The sequence below is a fragment of the Bos taurus genome, chromosome 4 (genome assembly GCF_002263795.3).
Source record: "Bos taurus isolate L1 Dominette 01449 registration number 42190680 breed Hereford chromosome 4, ARS-UCD2.0, whole genome shotgun sequence".
NCBI lineage: Eukaryota > Metazoa > Chordata > Mammalia > Artiodactyla > Bovidae > Bos > Bos taurus.
Window position 1 is genome coordinate 90408933 of NC_037331.1, and position 7377 is coordinate 90416309.

Below are 7377 nucleotides of genomic sequence, written 5' to 3' on the forward strand. Positions count from 1 at the left end.
ATGTGTGTGTATACACACACACACACACACACACACACACACATATATATATATATATATAATTATGAATAAAAGAATAAAACCACAGGATAAATAACCATATATCTAAATGTCTTTTTGGAAAAGTCATAATTGTGTGTGTGTGTAATTTGAAATGTCTCTCACTTGTAACCCTGTGGACTGTAGCCCACCAGGCTTCTCTGTCCATGGGATTCTCCAGGCAAGAGTACTGGAGTGGGTAGACATTCTTTTCTCCAGGGGATCTTCCTGACCCAGGGACTGAACCTGGATCTCCTGCATTGCAGGCTAATTTTTTACTGTCTGAGCCACAAGGGAAAATTTGCTACAAATTAAAAAATAAAGTTAGATCTACTAGTCTTTGGCAAATGAACTAATCAGATTCATCTGATAATTTACCATACCACAAGTGAGTTTTTCTAAAAAGTATTTATAAAATTTGGCACAGAAAGATTTTATCTCAAGACACATTAGAATAAAATTTAATACATCAGTAGAGCATATTTTTCATTATACTTACTATATCTCCCTTAAGATAATGAGCATTTTAGTAGCTTGAATCCAAAGGCTGGGATGAGATCCAGGATGGGTGGGTACAGAAAGGCAGGATGTAGGACAAATGTCTTTGTAGGTTAACATCATGCCAAAATCCTGCAGAACTGTCTTCTGGGTTTTAATGCATCAGAGCCAGTTCTCCTGAAGCTGACAGAAAACTCTAATTGTTATATAATTGTAGAGGAATAATACCACCCTGTTTTGATGTAGCAAATGGAATTTTTTTCCAGCAAACTCTATATCAAGGTTCAGTTAAAACAGTTGTGCAGCTTCTGCATGAACCAAATAATAGCAGATCTTTAAAGCATAGACAAAATTCCATGCTTTCTCAGCTCCTTTAAAAATGAAAAGAAGCAAAAAAAAAAAAAAAGAAAGAAAGAATAGAAGCATTTTCTTCCCAATATGAATAATATGAAATCCTCACAAGGTCATGTTAAATAGAATGGAAAATCAACTTACAAGTTGAGGGGGATTTTTTCCACTTTTATCTTATGATGATCAAAATATATGGCTAAAACTGAGCAGAGGGCAGTGTCATGTCCAGTGTTTACAGCTCACCCTCTTTGCCACAATACCTCTTGTATTATCAATTTATAAAGTCCCCAGTCATGCAGTTTAAACCATGGTGAAGAGGCTCTGTGTAAATATGAATGTTGAATTAGTCTTGGACTTCTCCTTTTAAATCACTTTTGCTGAATTCATTCTTAGCATAATTAAAAATTAGTTTTGACTACATTAAAAATGTTTGCATAGTATTGAAAAACTCCTGATATTAGAAAAGATGAAAAAATAACCATTCCTATTCCTTATCTAACATCTCCGAGCATCTTGATTTTAAAATATTTTTAATATTAAAATGCCTCAAATAAAAACTCAGTTAAGCTACAGTTCTCAGGGTTAGAAAAATGGGTGTAATGTACCCTTTAAGCTCAAAGAGCCTCATGTGGATGAGAACAATTTCATCATAGCCTAAGGCAAGAGAGACTAGATGAGGCAGTGCAGGATAGATCAGCTGCTGCAATGTTTTAAGACTTTCCACCAAGAGGTACAGAATGTCATGTTGTTGTGGCAAGTAGGAACTCATCATCCTAATTTTTGGTAGAAAAATGAGAGCATGTCAAGATTAACCTATATTCTTTTTGAGGCTTTTAACTTCCAACTTTAGCATTTCTATTCTCTCTATGAATTCTTTTAGGAAAAATTTCAAGGAGCTTGGAAGCTAATAAAGCAAGGTTCAACTGAAACTGAAGACTAAATTTTGAATCAGTCATGTCTATGTTGTTCAGTTGCTCAGTCATGTCCAACTCTTTGTGACCCCATAGACTGCAGCACACCAGGCTTCCCTGTCCTTCACTCTTTCCCAGAGTTTGCACCAACTCATGTCCATTGAGTCAATGATGCCATCTAACCAACTCATCCTCTCTCACCCCCTTATCTTCCAGCCTTCAATCTTTCCCAGCATCAGGGTCTTTTCCAGTGAGTCATCTCTTTGTATCAGGTGGCCAAAGTATTGCAGCTTCAGCTTCAGCATCAGTCCTTTCAATGAATATTCAGTTTCCTTTATGACTGACTGGTTTGATCCCCCTGCTGTCCATGGGACTCTCTCAAGGGTCTTCTCCAGCACCACAGTTCAAAAGCATCAATTCTTTAGTGTTCAGCCTTCTTTCTGGTCAAGCTCTCACATCCATACATGACTACTGGAAAAGCCATAGCTTTGAATAGATGGACCTTTGTCAGCAAAGTTATGTCTCTAATTTTAATATGCTGTCTAGGTTGGTCATAACTTTTCTTCCAAGGAATAAGTGTCTTTTAATTTCGTGGCTGCCGTCACTGTCTGCAGTGATTTTGGAGCTCAAGAAAATAAAGTCATCTCTATAGAAGTGGAATTTATCCTCACACATGCCTACTTGCATGAGATTCTTTGAATGGCCATGAAGAGCCTCTTGCTTAAAGTGAAAGAGGAGAGTGAAAAAGCTGGCTTAAAACTCAACATTCAAAAAAATAAGATCATGGCATCTGGGCCCATCACTTCATGACAAATAGGTAGGGAAACAATGGAAACAGTGACAGACTTTATTTTCTTGGGCTCCAAAATCACTGAAGCTGGGGACTGTAGCCATGAAATTAAAAGACACTTGCTCTTTGGATAAAAGCTATGACCAACCTAGACAGAATATTAAAAAGCAGAGACATTATTCTGCCAAGAAAGGTCCATCTAGTCAAAGCTATGATATTTCCAGTAGTCATTTATGGATGTGAAAGTTTGATCATAAAGAAAGTTGAGTGCCAAAGAATTGATGCTTTTGAACTGTGGTGTTGGAGAAGACTCTTGAGAGTCCCATGGACTGCAAGGAGATCCAACCAGACCATCCTAAAGGAAATCAGTTCTGAATATTCATTGGAAGGACTGATGCTGAAGCTGAAGCTCCAATACTTTGTCCACCTGATGAGAAGAACTGATTCATTTGAAAAGACCCTGATCCTGGGAAAGACTGAAGGCAGAAGAAGAAGGGGATGACAGAGGATGAGATGGTTGGATGGCATCACTGACTTGATGGACATGAGTTTGAGCAAGCTCCAGGAGTTGGTGATGGACAGGGAAGCCTGGCATGCTGCAGTCCATGGGGTCGCAAAGAGTTGAACAGGACAGAGTGACTGAACTGAACTGAACTGAAGGGCACCTGGGAGAAAGAAAATTCTTTTCTATGTATCTGGAAGACAGGATATTAGTGTGTACTATGTGATAGATACTTCTTCCACTTTTGTATAGAAAGGAGAACTGTCCAGGAATTAATGCATCAATGAAAGCATCGGAATCACAGCTATGGTGAGCCTGGGGAAAAGGAATCCCCACTGAAAGGCAGCCTCTCTCTTTTGTTGAACATCAAAAGTTTCTATAAAAAGTGACCTTGTTTATAACAGTGTGAGAATGCTCAGACATAGTTGTGAGTGGGGATGCGAAAAGATTTTTCAGGGCCAACATTGTAGAGTTGAACTGGTTAGGAAGATGAGTCAGGAAGATAATAGTCTAAATGTAACCTTATTTGTACCCACAGGCTCATGGAAGCTGGAAGAATTTAAGTTACTTTAGAGAGACTCAGGTAAAGCTTTATTCTTCTCATCAATTTACCCAGGGACTTAATTAGGTGACTAAAAAATAAAGTTGCCAAAATGATCTCTGAAAACCAAAGGGTGCACAAGTGGTGTCATTTCACTAACTCCAGGGAGCTGTCAAGAGACTGCTTTCCAGAAATAAATGTGTATGGCAGGATCAGCTAAGGAACCAGTAAAGTACCTTGAAAATTAATTTTTACCTTTTTGCTACAAGGTAACCCTCTATAATTCTTTTAATGGGTGGGGTGGATCTAGACATTGCAGTTAAAAGAACTTTTATCTCTTTTATCTCTCTTCAAATTAAGACTTTAGGTACAATGAATATCATACTTTTATAGTAAAGATTTCTTTTGCTATTTTGTTAAAAACAGACTTCACAGTCATGAAGAATATTATGCAAAGTAGGACAACCTGAAAGATTTTCATTTTACCCCAAAATATATTTTCTGTAAATAATAAGAAAGTGCAAAGTTAAAATACATGTGGAATTCAGATTATCATATAGGTATATGCTTTATTGACTACGACAAAGCCTTTGACTGTGTGGACCATAACAAACTCTGGAAAATTCTTAAAGAGATGGGAATACCAGACCACCTTACCTGCCTCTTGAGAAATCTGTATGCAGGTCAGGAAGCAACAGTTAGAACTGGACATGGAACAACAGACTAGCTCCAAATAGGAAAAGAAGTATGTCAAGGCTGTATATTGTCATCCTGCTTATTTAACTTACATGCAGAGTACATCATGAGAAATGCTGGACTGGAAGAAGCACAAGCTGGAATCAAGATTGCCAGGAGAAATATCAATAACCTCAGATATGCAGACGACACCACCCTTATGGCAGAAAGTGAAGAAGAACTAAAAAGCCACTTCATGAAAGTGAAAGAGGAGAGTGAAAAAGTTGGCTTAAACATTCAGAAAACTAAGATCATGGCATCTGGTCCCATCACTTCGTGGCAAATAGATAGGGAAACAGTGGAAACTGTGGCTGACTGTATCTGTGGGGGGAGCCCTCCAAAATCACTGCAGATGGTGGTTGCAGCCATGAAGTTAAAAGATGCTTACTCCTTGGAAGAAAAGTTATGACCAACCTAGACAGCATATTAAAAAGCAGAGATATTACTTTGTTACCAAAGGTCTGTCTAGTAAACTATGGTTTTTCCAGTTGTCATGTATGGATGTGAGAGTTGGACTATAAAGAAACCTGAGTGCCTAAGAATTGATGCTTTTGAACTGTGGTGTTGAGGAAGACTCTTGAGAGTCCTTTGGACTGCAAGGAGATCCAACCAATCTATCCTAAAGGAAATCAGTCCTGAATATTCATTGGAAGAACTGATGCTGAAGCTGAAACTCCAATACTTTGTCCACCTGATGTGAAGAGCTGACTCATTTGAAAAGACCCTAATTCTGGGAAAGATTGCAGGTGGGAGGAGAAGGGGACCACGGAGGATGAGATGACTAGATGGCATCACTCACTCAATGGACATGAGCTTGAGTAAACTCTGGGAGTTAGTGATGGACGGGGAGGCCTGGCTTGCTGCAGTCCATGGGGCGCAAAGAGTCAGACAAGACTGAGTGACTGAACTGAACTGAACTGATAGGCTTTCCAGGTGGTGCTGAAATAAAGTGAAATGAAGTTTAGTTGCTCAGTCGTGTCAGACTCTTTGTGATCCCATGGACTGTAGCCCACCAGGCTTCTCCATCCAAGGCATTTTCCAGGCAAAAGTAATGGAGTGGGTTGCCATTTCCTTCTCCAGAGGATCTTCCTGACCGAGGGATCAAACCCAGGTCTCCCACATTGTAGGCAGATGCTTTACCGTCTGAGCCAAAGAATCTGCCAATGCTAAAGCAGAAGAACTTGGGTTGGATCCCTGGGTCTGGAAGATCCCCTGGAGAAGGAAATGGCAACCCACTCCAGTATTCTTGCCTAAATAATCCCATGGACAGAGGAGCCTGGCAGGCTACAATCCATGGGGTTGCAAAGAGTGGGACACAACTGAAGCAACTTATCATGTAGGAGGGGGAAATAAGACAATTTGTGATGCAGTATATTCCTGATCATCAATATAAAATCCACTTGTCATCCTCAGAAGTGGAGCCATACCCAGTGTGGCATCAACGAGTATTGCCAATCACACTGAGTGACAGGCACAGACTTATTTGCAAGGAATCCAAGGCCATACCTCTAAGTATCCTGACATTTGAACATCTCTTTGATAGCTTGACTGTGTGAGCAGATCCTTAAGGCAACTCCGGTAATAATGTCAGTTCATATATATTCTCCTTTACCTTGTCACTACCTGCCACCTGAAAGCACCTTTTAACAACTCTTCCCAAGGGGGCTGCAAAGACCACCAGAGATAGCATACTGCCAGAAAAGTCATTCACAAGAAAGCCATTCAGCTCTGTTAGCTATAAGGTATTGATTTTATAGCTGTACCCAAAGGGTGATGCTTGAGAAAAAATAAGGGAACATATAAAATGTATGCCATTCTCACTCATACCCTTATAGTTTGGAATATTTGTGAGAGTAACATAAAAACTTATAAACATTTCCTGGAAAAGGGAAAATTCTTTTTTATTTTAAATAAGTAATTCAGATGTTGTAGAAGACAGAAGAGGCACAGCAAAAAGCTTCTATATATCTAGTATTGAAGATTCATTAATATCTCTAGTACTTCTTTCTGCTCATTTTTTTGTCATTAAAGGAATCTCAAATGTAATTTCCTCATAGAGATAAATTCCTAAGAACACCTTTGGAGAATAAAAGTAATTTTTTTAAATTATAAAAAATAAAAGTTATTGGGGAATAATTGCATTGTTTTTGATACCATTTACTCTTCCCCAAGGAAGGAAGGGGATCAGCATTTATTTAAGACAATTGGAAACTATACCTGGCAAAACATTGTACAGCTGTTAGTAGCAAAACTGCGAAGAGAAAATGCTGTAGTGTAGTAAAAAGCCAATAAAGATCAATGCAATTTGCCTTGGGAAAAAAATAAATCACAAGTAAAATTTCCTTTTTCTACTCCCCCTTGAGGATTTTTACAAGAGCTTTTCATTGAATTTAAACAAGAGGATTTGTGCATATGGGAGAAGAATTGTTTAACAACAGTCTTAGTGTACTTAAAAAAGAGAAATCGATGACAGTTTTGAAATAATTTTAATATTGTGGAGGTAATTAAGGATGAGAAAGAATATTTGCTTTGCCAACTATATAATAAAAAATGCGGAGAAGTTTTGAAGGAATGGTCTTCTATCAATGGACAAATTAGGTCTAGTGATGTTATAGGAGCAATTTTATGCATTGCTGCTGAAAATGTCTAAGTGATAAGATCTGGGATAAGCATTTTTAGAATGAGATGCATATAGAGGAAATTTAGATAAGCATTGGGTGGCAATGGGATTTTATCATAGAAGGAAATAATTATTCACTGGCCTTGGAACATCAGTCAAAATGATCCTTCAAATGAGCTCACAATCAGAGGCATCTCTCTTTACAGAAATGGAAATATCCTGTGTTATGGAAAAGAGTTTGTCATCATCATCATTTTTCTCACTTCCTCCTCTTCTTCATCATAGTGGCTATCATTTATTGATTTTTCAAATGAGCTAGCACCATACTAAAGAGTTATATTTTGCCGAAACCATGATCTTCAAATATTCTTTTACTTAATTTCCTCCAAA